Source organism: Macaca mulatta, chromosome 12 (assembly GCF_049350105.2).
Source record: "Macaca mulatta isolate MMU2019108-1 chromosome 12, T2T-MMU8v2.0, whole genome shotgun sequence".
NCBI lineage: Eukaryota > Metazoa > Chordata > Mammalia > Primates > Cercopithecidae > Macaca > Macaca mulatta.
This window is the reverse complement of record NC_133417.1, coordinates 86,876,949-86,890,992: the sequence shown is the minus strand read 5'-3', so window position 1 is coordinate 86,890,992 and position 14,044 is coordinate 86,876,949. Positions and strand designations below refer to the sequence as shown.

Genomic DNA, 14,044 nt, shown 5'->3' with positions numbered 1-14,044 from the left:
TACCTTCTATACTGCCCACCCTGGGAGTATCTTGTGTCTAAACTCCTACTTCAGAGTTCCCCCCTCTCAAATGTGTCCTACAGACAAAGGGAATCAGTGATTCTCTTTCCTTCCCCTGTCTTCATGTGGATGTGAAGGTCCCTAGTTAGCTCAGGCTCTGCTTTCCTTTATCTCCAGCCACAGCCTCATACAAGCGACTCTTCTACGAAAATTCACTGCATATCAAACAAACACCCCTCTAGACTTCATTCTGAAGTAAACACTGCTGGGGTCAACAGCTGCTTATAGAGGATAGAGGGTGAGACCCAGATTACTCAAATAAAGTCTTTAATTTATTGCTCTGATGCCTGGCCCAGGGGCCCCTCCCACTCTTTGCTTTGTTCGATCTGAGCTTGATGTTTCTCTGCAGCTTCCTTAGAAAACTGCTATGATGGGTCGTCGGCAAAGCCTGAGACCTGCCCTCTCACTCTCCTCCCAGACAGCATGAGCTTCACCACTTGCTCCATCTTCTCCACCAAATACCAGTTCCCAGGCTCTGTCCAGGTGCCCAACTATGGCACCTGGCCGGTCAGCAGCATGGTCAGCGTCTATGCAGGCGCCAGGGGCTCTGGTTCCTGGATCTCTGTGTCCCACTCCACCAGCTTCCGGGGCGGCATGGGGTCCGGGGGCGTGGCCGCAGGGATGGCCAGGGGTCTGGCAGGAATGGGAGATCCAGAATGAGAAGGAGACAATATAAAGCCTGAATGACCGTCTGGCCTCCTACCTGGACAGAGTGAGGAGCCTGGAGACCAAGAACTGGTAGCTAGAGAGCAAAATCCGAGAGCACCTGGAGAAGAAGGGACTCCAGGTCAGAGACTGGAGTCATTACTTCAAGACAATCAAGGACCTGAGGGCTCAGATCTTTGAAAATACTGTGGGCAATGCCCGTATCGTTCAACAGATCGACAATGCCTGTCTTGCTGCTGATGACTTTAGAGTCAAGTATGAGACAGAGCTGGCCATGCACCAGTCTGTGGAGAGTGACATCCATGGGCTCTGCAAGGTGACTGATGACCAGTGTCACTTAGCTGCAGCTGGAGACAGAGATGGAGGCTCTCAAGGAGGAGTTGCTTTTCATGAAGAAGAAGCACAAAGAGGAAGTAAAAGGCCTACAAGCCCAGATTTCCAGCTCTGAGTTGACCGTGGAGGTAGATGCCTAAAATCTCAGGACCTTGCCAAGATCATGGCAGACATCCGGACCCAATATGATGGGCTGACTCGAAAGAACTGAGAGGAGCTGGACAAGTACTGGTCTCAGCAGATTGAGGAGAGCACCACAGTGGTCACCATGCAGTCCACCGAGGTTGGAGATGCTGAGTTGATGCTCACAGAGCTGAGACGTACAGTCCAGTCCATAAAGATGGACCTGAACTCCATGAGAAATCTGAAGGCCAGCTTGGAGAACAGCCTGAGGGAGGTGGAGGCCCACTACACCCTGCAGATGGAGCAGCTCAATGGGATTCTGCTGCACCTGGAGTCAGAGATGGCACAGAGCCGGGCAGAGGGACAGCGACAGGCCCAGGAGTAGGAGGCCCTGCTGAACATCAAGGTCAAGCTGGAGGCTGAGAGCGCCACCTACCACTGCCTGCTTGAAGACGATGAGGACTCAATCTTGGTGATGCCCTGGACAGCAGCAACTCCATGCAAACCATCCAAAGACCACCAGCCACCGGAAAATGGATAGCAAAAGGGTGTCTGAGACCAATGACACCAAAGTTCTAAGACATCAAGCCAGCAGAAGCAGGATACCCTTTGGGGAACAGGAAGTCAATAAAAAGTTCAGAGGTGAAAGGAAGGAAGGAAGGAAAGAAGGAAGGAAGGAAGGAAGGAAGGAAGGAAGGAAGGAAGGAAGGAAGGAAGGAAGGAAGGAAGGAAGGAAGGCAGGCAGGCAAGAAAACTGCTATGATGATGTGACACATGCTCCTGTTACAGCCTTTAGTTTTCAGTTGTCCCTCTTCTGATTTCTGCAGCAAGGTGATTCTATCTGCCCTTTAGCTTCCAACAATCACTCAAAATTTATGGTCTGAGTCCATCTTTTAAAATCAGCGTGTATTACGGAATTGTCTACTAAAATGTTTGCTATCATTTCAATGCATTTCAATGCAATTTCTGTAATTTGAACAGGCATAGAAGGGGAGCTAGAGCATGTTTTGTTTCATAATTTTCATGAGTTGATTACACTGTACTTTAGAGCAAGTGTTCTTTGTTTACATGAGTGAACCCCATAAGAAAGTGATTCCCAGATGGCAGCATCAACATTTTAGCTGTCCCCACTGCCTGACACAGTTGCAGTGGAGAGATTGCATAAACAAGGACACAAACATCGAAAAACACAAGGGCCCATGGCAGAGAGAATTCTGAGTTTTGTGTTAATGGAAAACACTAATGGAAACTGTTGAAGAGAAGGGGAGAGAGAGGTGTTTGGAGAAATTGGTGGAAATGGAGGATGGAGAACGTTTTATGTGACATTGAGGTTGTTCTTCACTCTTTGCTGAGCTCCGGTTCTCCTATTTGGATGAAAGAACAGAAACTACAAAATTGCCAAGATTCTTTCTCTTCTACTCACTGCATGCTTCTATGAATTTGATACTGGAAATCAACAGACATTATCAGACCATTGATCTCACAGTGCCTCCAGATAGAAGTCATATGGTTTGTGCTCATCCTAAAATAAGCAGAGGCAGGCTTTGGAAAAATTGTGAAAACTTATTATTTTTAACATTTTTGTTGCTCTCTGTAATTTATGAGCAGATCTTCTTTCCCTCCAGACAGTTCTCCACTATAATTTTTGGTTTTTCTTTCTTTCAACCACCACATCTTAATGACTTACTCTGTAGCTAACTCTACAAATCTCTGATAAGGCATTAATTTATAAAGCAGGTGTTAGCTGATAAGGATTGAGGGCACATACTTTATACAGGTAACCACAATTTTTGAGGCAATATTTACCTTTTATTTTGTAAGACTTTTTTAGTTATAAGGAGAAAAATTAACACAAAAATCACATGGTAGAACAAATTTGCCATCTAATAAAAGCCTAATTTTTTTTTTAGATCATTGGAGCCCCCTACAATGGCTTCTTATTTTTCAGCCTGGCTACTACCTAAGTTAAAAACATTATTAACTGGATACTGCAGAGTCCTAAAACACTTAAAAAGATAAAATCATACTAGTAAAATGATATATAGTGATAATGATATTGGAGGACAGGCATACTGCTCAAATCTTTCTCTAATTACAGTCCATGCATGGACAGACAGCCACCTCTCTCTCACCTGCTATCAGGTTTCAGTCTACACAAAATTACAACTTTTAAAAATAGTCTTATACACCTAAAATGTGGCTTTTTTTCAGCTGACACTAAAATGACTCATTTCCTATATGTATATATACACAGATGTCAAAATATTCCCACATATTTTGCTGGAGTGCCTTAATTTTAAATTGGAGCTAGGAAGTTCTAGGCTGAAGACTAGCCAACCTAAAATGTTTTTTAAAGATATGTATTAATTAGTTGATGGGTTATGTAGCATTAAACTTTGTTCTATATAAAGCAAATTTAAATAGACATAACCCTTTATTTCTAGCAATACACAATATAAGAGACATCTTGTTGATTCAGATCCAAATGCTTAAAAATAAAAAAAGTTTATCAGTTGAGTAAATAAATAATAATATTTAGCAGTTATCATATGCGTGGGGAGAGTAGTTATTTACTAATATTGGCATTTCTCAAAATGAGTTTGCTAATATCAAGAGAAGTTTCTACAAAATTCCTAATCGTGGGTTTTCAATTTACTGACAGTTTAAAAAACAAGCTGCATATTTAGAATGACTAAAATTTACAGTCTGAGGCTCCCAAATATTGCAGAGAATGTAGAGTAACTGAAATTCACATATACTGCTAGAGGGAGTTAAAATGCTATAATCACTTTGGGAAACTACATGGCAGTATCTATTATACTAAAGCTTAACGTATGTGTAGTCTATGTAATCAACTCTACTCTTAGGTATTTACATATTTCTTGCAGAAATGCAAACATTTATGCCTCAAAATACACTTTAAAGAAATTTATAACACCATTACTCATAATAGCCCCAAATTGGAAATGGCCCAAACTCCCATCGGCAGTAGAATAAATAGTGAAACAGTTATATAACTGAATCCTCCACAGCAATGAAAAAGAATGAACAGCCTCTAGATGCTACAATGTGGATGCATCTCTCAATAAGTCAAATATAAAAGACAGACAAAGAAGAGTACATAGCGTATGCTTTATTTACATAAGGCTACAAAGCAAGCAAAACTAAGTATAATCAGAGTACTGATTACCTTTTCAAGGGGTCTATTGATGGGAGGTGAGTACAAGAAAGGCTTCTGGGGTACTTATATTATTCTATATCTTGATCTGGTGCTTTAATTACCTTCAGGAAGAAGGACCCACTGCCCAAGTCACGGCTGCATGGATATTGTTCATCCACTCTGTTCCCTCTCAAGTTCACACCATTACAGTGCATACAGATGGTGCTTCATCCACATCCCTATGATTCCTATGCCCATCCCCAGCTTTTGTATTTGCACTTCTAACAGCTCACAATCTCGATCTTCAGGAGACCGTCCTTGGTTTACTACAGCCTTTTTGGCCGTACTTACCAGCAGGAAGTGCCAGGGAGTTTATGGCCACCACAGGGCAAGCTATGGCAAATGATTCCGTTTCCTCAAGCCAGGACAAACTCAGAAATGTAATTTCCTTTACACAACTCCCTGCAGGATGAGGCTGAGAAAGGGAGTTGACCTGAAATTAGTCCATGCTTAGCTACTTCCACTTCCCTGTTCTGCTTCCCTTAAGCCCCTACTGATTTTTCTTGAGAGCACTTCCTTAGCTTATCTCCTGCTCAAATGTTCTTGCATCAAAGTCAGCCTCTGAGACTCAGACTGAAAACAGCTATATTGGAAACCCAATTATCACATGGGTATAGCTTTCTTTCCTTCACTACCCTTCAAAATACTTCAGTCTACTTTCATTATTGCTCAGTCCCTCTTAGGAATTAAGCCTTCGAAGCCTTCCATTAATTAAATGAGTACACAATCTGGGAGGCATGACTCATGAATCATTTACCAGTTATTTGCACTTCAGCGAAATGCAATGGCAAGATTAGCAATGCAGTCATCCAACAAGACCCTCAGCCACCAGAAGAATCAACATTGGCTGATGAGTATGGGGTAAGGTGTGGTGTTCAGAAAAGTCCAAAGTACAAGCCTTGCCAGGAAAGAGGAGCTGAGTGGGGCATGGGAGACAGATTCCTAAGGCATGCAATGGGCATTATCAGAATTTGATTACTTGGGCATAAGAAGAAAAAAAAGAATACTCACAACAGAAACAGTTTTGAGCAGAGGACAACCTAACTTCACAAATTTTATCTAGGACTACCCATTAACTAATATTTAGTAATTTTATGTATAAACAATGGAACGAATGTCTGTTATGATTCAGTAAGTTAAAGGGACTTACAATATTTCTAAATGGTTGAGAATGGGTAAATTACTACCTGTCCCAGAAGAAACTGAGATGGCTTCATGAATTGAATGGAATTTCAAGGGCTTGTTTGATAAGAGCAGTTTTTTTTTCTTTTTTTGAGACAGAGTCTCACTCTGTCACCCAGGTTGAAGTGCAGTGGCACTACCTCGGCTCACCGCAACCTCCACCTCCTGGGTTCAAGCAATTCTGCCTCAGCCTCCCAAGTAGCTGGGATTACAGGTGTGTACCACCATGCCTGGCTAATTTTGTATTTTTGGTAGAGACAGGGCTTCATCATTTTGACCAGGCTGTTCTCGAACTCCTGACCTCAGATAATCCACCCACCTTAGCCTCCCAGAGTGGTGGGATTACAGGCATGAGCCACTGCGCCCAGCCTGAGTTAGCACAATTATCCAGTGGCAAAGCACATGCATACTTATTTAAATTAAAACAGCTGACGAAATTTTTCTTCCTCAAATCAATTTTAAAGTTTAACAGCGTGAACAGCTCATGGTATGAGCTTTAGAATTAATTACAGAGTGACTCAACAAACATAAAATTATGTAACATTTCAGATGGAAATTTCAAAATAATATATTTTAAATCTATACTTCACAATTTCAATTTACTTACAGTATCTAAAATAAATTTAAACTGCCATTTTTTAAACACATGCAAAAGTATGTTAAATATTACATGACTGACTTAATTGGAGCGAATGGTAATCAAAATTACCAAAAGAAACTGTAACATGAAGGATATGAACAGATACTTTTCAAAAGAAGTCATTTATGTGGCCAAAAAAAATATGAAAAAATGCTCATCATCACTGGTCATCAGAGAAATGCAAATCAAAACCACAATGAGATACCATCTCACGCCAGTTAGAATGGTGATCATTAAAAAGTCAGGAAAAACAAATGCTGGAGAGGATGTGAAGAAATAGAAATAGTTTTACACTGTTGGTGGGAGTGTAAATTAGTTCAACCATTGTGGAAGACAGTGTGGCAATTCCTCAAGGATCTAGAACCAGACATACCATTTGACCCAGCAATCCCATTACTGGGTATATACCTAAAGGATTATAAATCATTCTACTATAAAGACATATGCACATGTATGTTTATTGCAACACTGTTCACAATAGCAAAGACTTGGAACCAACCCAAATGCCCATCATGATAGACTGGATAAAGAAAATGTGGCACATATACACCAGGGAATACTATGCAGCCATAAAAAGAATGAGTTCATGTCGTTTGCAGGGACATGGATGAAGCTGGAAACCATCATTCTCAGCAAACTAACACAAGAACAGAAAATCAAACACCGCATGTTCTCACTCTTAAGCGGGAGTTGAACAGTGAGAACATATGGGCACAGGGAGGGGAACTTCACATACCAAGCCTATCAGCAAGGGTGGTAGGGGGGAGGTGGGAAGGAGATAGGGAAGGGATAGCATTAGGAGAAATACCTAATGTAAATGACGGGTTGATGGGTGCAGCAAACCACCATGGCATGTGTATACCTATGTAACAAACCTGCACAACTTAATAAAAAAAGAAACTGTAACACAAAATGAGATGAATAAAAATTAAAACAGTATATAATATTAAAACATACATAGACAAAAGACTAGACCAAAGCACACTAGCATTTCAATGGCGCTTATCTCTGCGTTCTAGAATTGAAGATCATTTTATTTACTTCTTAATAATCAAGAAAAGTGTTCGTTATGAAAAAGATAGTGTATAAGGTCCTCCCACTAATTTAAATTTTCTCCAAAAAAGGGCTTAGTAGACAAATGTTACTTTAGAATAGACAAGTTTTGAAAGTGTATTATTATCAAGGCTTGTATGAATTGAGGTGGAGACATTTACTTTGATCTCTTTGAATTACCACATATGGCCTAGAAAACATTCTGAAATAGAAAGCCTCCCGGACTCTAATGGAACATTTTTTGTTGGTAGTGATGAGATAAAACAATCAGACATTTCAGTAACATCTATTTCCTTGATTGACAAAAATCAAAAGGGAGAGGATAATTACATTTAAACACACGCACATGGTCTTTACCTGGTGGAAAAAAAATTGTATTTGTGTCTGTCTCCCTTAAGTAATTGTTCAATGGTCCCCTTTCAAGTTATAAATGCCAACCAATTTGAAAGCATGGTAAACAGGAAAGAAATATGGAAACAAATTTCATAGGAAAGGTACAGCTGATGAAAACAGGAATCTGTTTTCGAGGGAGTTTTCAAATATCAAGTTTCCATCACATTGAAAGGTATTAGTTGTGACTCAGAAGGATTATTTATTTCAGATTTGGCATTTCCTGTGAGTCACACCTTTTATCTGAGCATCTTAGAATATTTTATAAACACGAACCTCAATAACATCTGTATTATTCTCTTTGTTTTATAAATGGACTAATAAGTCATCAAAGAGCTTATAAAGTTGACAGAGGTCACCTAGGATAAGACTGATTTTTCTATCAGCACCTTTCCCCGTGACAGCCCTCAATTAGGATTTGAGAACTCCACAGCTCCTGTCCTAGCCATTTTGAAACATAAAACCCATGTCTTTAACTTTTTCAAATATGCATGTATGGAGACATGCCTAGGGAAAAAAAAAAATCTCTCTTTAAACACATACATACTGCTACATATCATCTATCTATTCATATAGATTGGAAGATGTCATACAAAGGGTTCATAACCAGTAAATGGCAATAAAATGATAACTGCCACAGCCCAGCTCCTGATCACAGATGTCTGCTTCTGTTTAGGCAGCGAAAAATATAATGGGGAAGTCTGTAGGAAATAAATAGAAATGTTTGGAATTTTTTCCTAACCTTTTGTCAGTTGTGATGATTCTGACGTCTCTTAACTCTTGATCAGATATCAGAGGTTTCTGAAGTTTCTTGTTTCGTGGCTCTCTTAGGTCTCGGTACATTTTTCACTGTGTCCTTAGGCCAAAAGGAGTACCTAGCCGTCCAAAGTGTAAAGTAACAGTTAAATCCCAACTTACCAAGAGTAATTGGCATGATGTCCGACAGATGGCGCTGTGCTTCCCCTCGAAAATTTAAATTATTCAGCGGTGCTCCTAGACTTCACTGCTGGAGGGGGTCGGGGAATGTATGTGGAGGTCGAGGTGGTGGGGCAGTATGTGCGTGTGTGCGTGCGTGCGTGCGTGCGTGCGTGTGTGAGTGCGTGTGTGTGTGCGTGTGTGTGTGTGTGTGTGTGTGTGTGTGTGTGTGTGTGTGTGTGTGTGTGTGTGTGTGTGTGTGTGTGTGTGTGTGTGTGTGTGTGGCGGGGGGCGGTTAGTCGGTGGGAGGGCGCGAGGGAAGGGGTCCCTGCCTGGCCACCTGAATTCAGTTTGTAAACCACAGCTGTAGATCATACATAAATTAGGTGAAGTTGGCGGAAGAACTGGTCTTGGTAGAAAGAATTTGAAAACAGATGAAAGAGATTCCATGGAGGTGCCTTTCTCTTGTTTGAGAAACACCAGAAAGTTATCTGGTTCTAATAAAAAGGTCTATTGGTGTCCTTTAACTCTAATTACTATGGTGCTTGCCCCAGTGAAGAGGGAAAGGAGCTGTCTCTTCTACTTGTCACACGTGGGAAGCCTTTGCCAAGCTTTAGCTATCTCCCTTCAGACAAAAGCCTCCAAAATTACAAAAGCACTAAGTTGTTTTGTTTGACTTAATCTTTTACTGTTTCGTTGTCTATAAATCCTTCTCCAATACACATAGTCTTAAAGATAACAATATGAATAAAATTAATTTCTGCTTGCATCTGAATCACACCAAAAGAAATACACAGATTTTTGTACATAAAGTAACTTTGGGACAGTCAGACTTATAAGAATAAATGAAATTTGTTTTCTGGAACATTGAAGAGATACCCAGAAGAAATAGGCAGCCTTCTGACCAACTGGTATTAAACTTTGATAACAAATCTGTGTGCTAGTCAGTTGGATGAGAGCAGCTGCATGTATTAGGATGCCCTGGACAGAAGAAATAGTGACTTTAAATGAATCTGCTGGTGAGAATTTGTAAGAGTAGAATCCTTATTTTTGTTGGTTTGAAGTTAGAAGAGTAGAATCCTTGTTTTTGTGTGTTTGTTTGTATTTGAGAGAAGGTTTCACCCTGTCACCTATCCTGGAGTGCAGTGGTGTGATCACTGCTCACTTCAGCCCTGACCTCCCAGGCTCAAGCAATCCCTCAAGCAATCCTCATGCTTCAGCCACCTGAGTAGCCGGGACTACAGGTGGGCAACACCATGCCAGGATAAATTTTTAATTCTTTTGTAAAGACAGGGTCTTGCTATATTGACCAAGATGGTTTCAAATTCCTGGCCCCAAGCAATCCTCCTACCCCAGCCTCCCACGGTGCTGGGATTACAAGCATGAGCCATCACACCCGGCAAGAGTAGAATCCTTTAAATTGCAGGTCTTGATTTGCTGTGGAACTGTTTCTCCTGCAGGCAACTCCAAGAGGCATGTATTTGGGAGAAGAACAGCAGGAATTTGTCATTTATTTATTTATTTATTATCAATAATTAGTCTCCTAAGCCATACCAGGAATGCCAGAGAGTTTCTGATGAGAGTAAAATACTTTATTCAGAGATAAAAGCTTTTTTCCAGAACTGTAAGTGGAGTGTCTGCTAAGTGCCAGTCACTGTCTAGGTTAAGGAGAAGATTGGGGCCATGGTAGGGGATGAACTAGGATGACTCTTGCTGTCACTGAACTTAGCCTAGTGGTTAAGAACAACAGGAGATTTTTACATCTCAGAGGAAACAAAGATATCAAGGAAATTCACTTTACTCTCTTACCTTAATTTACTCTTTTTAAATGAGAGGTCTGGAATACATGATCTCTAAGCCCTAATGCTCTGATTCTAGCACCATACAAAGTTCACTTCAAAGTCAGTGAAAGAGCTGCAGCAACATAAATAGACCTCAGGGTATAAACACTATGTAATCCAAAGGGAAAATAAAGATGACAGACTACATGTTTTAAAATAAACTCACTGTGGTTTTTAATTCTCATTTCCAACCTTGAGTTTTATGAGTATTGATTTCCTAAGAAAAGAAAGCCTACAACTGCTGCCTTCCTTAAGTACCTTTATATTCATTTTAAATAAGGCCATTAAAAATTTTCAGGCCTAGTACATATAATTTTCAGTTTAAATGTTCTCTTACCCTCACTTAAAGGACCTTTCTATGTAACTAAAATGAAAGGCTTAATTTTGGACACATACAAAATTAAGTTTGACATCTACTGAGCATTTATAAGAATATCTTGCTTTGCTTAAAAAAAAAATCTTCCCAGTGAAGTACTTCAAACAGTGATATAACATGTCACTAACAACACAATGGGGAGGGCAAACTGAGGGACAGAGACATGACATTTGTAATTTGCTTAAGGTCACATAGTTACTTTATAATTCTGTATCATATTCATCTTATTTTATGTATCCCCCACTGTGGTACTATGGGGTAATTTTTCTACTCTACAGACAAGGAAATTGAGTTTCAGAAACAGTATGTTCTTATAGTAGTAATGGATTCAAAATTAGGTCCACCTCTCTAAAAAATGCTTGCAGTTTTCCCCTGTACCAAGTGAGATGTTAGCACATAATCTCTACTTTCCAAATCATATGAAAAGGGTATCTTCATTTTTTTCTCAAAGAATAAGAAAGAGGCCGTTGCAGAAGAGGGAGTAAGGTAAAAAGTAAAGAATTACTATTCTATTGCCCCACAATGTTTCCAGACTTATCTTTCCCTAACCCTTCCTAGATCTTATACGTATCCAAATTAGACTATCACAGTTTGTAGACTACACCCTATCCAGCCTCAGTTTCTTAGTTTAGTCACTTCTGTCCTAGAATTATTTTCCTCTCATCTCTGTTTGCTAAAAACTTATTCATCCTGAAAGTCCATTTCATGAACCATTCCCCTTGCATGAACATCCTTGTTTCCCCAAATTAGATAAAATATTGCCCACTTTGAATTCTCAAGTTCTTTGTTGGTCCTCAAGGTTCAGTGCAGCATACAGGAAGGGAACAACTGATTGGCTGAAACATTCATGTTTCATAGCCTTGACTGTTGGTTGTGGGACCTTAGGAAACTTACTTAAACTCTGTGAGCCTCAGTTTCCTTAATTACAGAAGGAAGAAAATAATTCCTACTGAGATAACATCTACCCTGCAGAGATGTTAATATGATTATATGATACCTCCATCAGTGATAAAATGTGAAAAGAAAATGAATGTATTATTTCTCACTATTAAAGATAAAACTATAGATAAAGTCCATAGTTGGTGTATGCATTCTTAGGTAATGTTTTGGCATTAAACATACCAGTTACTCTAATAATACCCAAGCTAGAGTTCAGTTCAGTAAAGAAATAGAATATCTAAACTCTTATTCAGTGTCAAGCTTTCCTCATTCCCGGAATGGAGGTTTAAGGTGGGGTGGGGATGTGGCTGGTTTCTTAAGAAGTTCCTAACTCTATCTCCTCCCACACTGTGTAAGCCACGGCTCTGGCTTCTCCAAAGTCAGACTAAGCAAAGAGGGACCAGAGGAAGGAGCTGGGTTATGCAGCTGATAAAATGTGGCTTTGGTGCTCTCTGGACAGCAGATGCATTACTGACTCTTTCTTGGTTGGACACTTTTGTTGCTTCTTCAGAGCTTCTCACTAAAGATCTGCAATGCAGTTTCTTTGACCTTGGCAATGCCTTCTTCTAGATAGCTCCATTTTGAGTAACCAGTAACATACTATTTTTTCATGTATACAACAAATGACTGAAATAGTCATTTAAGAGTTTCTGTTTTAAGATAACCCCAGGTCAACTCTCTTTTGCAGGGTTAGGGGAGGAGAGTGTCTCTCTCTCTTTTTTTTTTTTTTTCAGGAGCCAATTTGAGTGGAAGTGCAGCCTACTCCCAGTACCCCAGTGGATTCCTTTTATATCTCTTGACTTTAGACTTTTCAGACTTAAGTTAAACACTATTGACTATGTTCATTAATCTCCAGGATACAGATATCAAAATCTCCTCACAGTCCTCTTGAAGCCCCACTCATTGGCTTGAGCTGAAATAAAACATCCTGCTATTTCCATGAGGAGGGGCAGAGGAGACCATTCAAAGTTCACACACAAACCTCTGTTCTCCAAGTTTTCCCTCTTATACTAGCTGGGGTACATGACCTTGCTGACAGAACCATCTTGTTATACCTTAGCAAATCATGCACAGGCAGTCTAGCACCCCACTTTAGCTTCTGAGGCATTGGGTAGAGAGAGATAATTATTCCTTGGATCTATTACATTGTTCTTTATCTTTGTGCCTCATTTGAAAAACCTGTTGCACAGATAATGGGCCAAGGTGCAGCTGAACCATGAATGTGAAAGTCATCAGGAACCAAGGATACTTTTCTTTGTCTTTCCCTCTTTGGGGCCAAATACTACCTTAACTCTGCTCACAATCCTTCCTGTTTCTCTTGAACATATGAAAAATGGCCACCCCAAGCTTCTAGTGTTCTATTTTGGAATATATCTGATCTGCTCCCACAGACCAGCAGAAACTGACTAGTTTGAATACCACCTCAAAATTTCTAGAGATGGTATTTTTAAAATACAGTGAAAAAAATCATAGAGAAGACAATTGGCTTAATCTGGACCAAATAACTATTCTTAATCCAATCAACTTCATCAAACAAACAAGCTATAATAAGTCCATTCTCTGGTAAGGGAAACTCTCAAAGAATGGTAGTAATAGGCTGGGCAGACACCCTGAACCATTTCAGAAACACGTATGTAGAATCTTTAGCACATATGCTGGTCCCTGACACAAAGGTCATATGATATGGTTTGCATATGTGTCACCACCCAAATCTCATGTTGAATTTTATCTCAAATGTTGGAGGTGGGGCCTGGTGGGAGGTGATTGGATCATGGGGGCCAATTTCTCATGAATGGTTTAGCACCATCCCCCGTGATACTGTCCTTGCACTAAACAGTGAGTTCTCCTGAGATCTAATCCTTTAAAAATGTGTAGCACCTCCCCACTCGCTCTCTTGCTCCTGCTCCTGCCGTGTAAGACATGCCTGCTCCCCATTCACCTTCTGCCATGACTGTAAGCTTCTTCCTCCGTAGATGTGTTTCTCCACATTGTTATGAGAGTCGACACAACTATTTTGTGACTACAAAGTAGAGCCAGCTTCAGAAGAAGCTGACCCTGCCAGAGGCAGAGAGGAGATAAAAGGAAACTGTTGAGTAGCTGACTCAAGCCAACCCTGGAGCCAACTTACATGTCAGCTTCCAATTATGGGCCAATAAATCCCTCTGTCATTTAACCAGCTTGAGTTGGATTCCAGAAATTCCTAATTTGCATATTCACCCAAAATTCTAACATGTCAGGACAAAATGTCAGTGGGTATATTTGAAAAAGATTCTGATGGTCCCCAAGAAGAAGTTGTAAATGGACTC

General features: G+C 40.2%; 1 pseudogene; it reads left to right on the top strand.

The window, feature by feature from the left end:
- Nucleotides 1–483: 483 nt before the first annotated feature.
- LOC710704 (keratin, type I cytoskeletal 18 pseudogene) lies at nt 484–5,377 on the top strand (annotated as a pseudogene).
- Nucleotides 5,378–14,044: the final 8,667 nt, after the last annotated feature.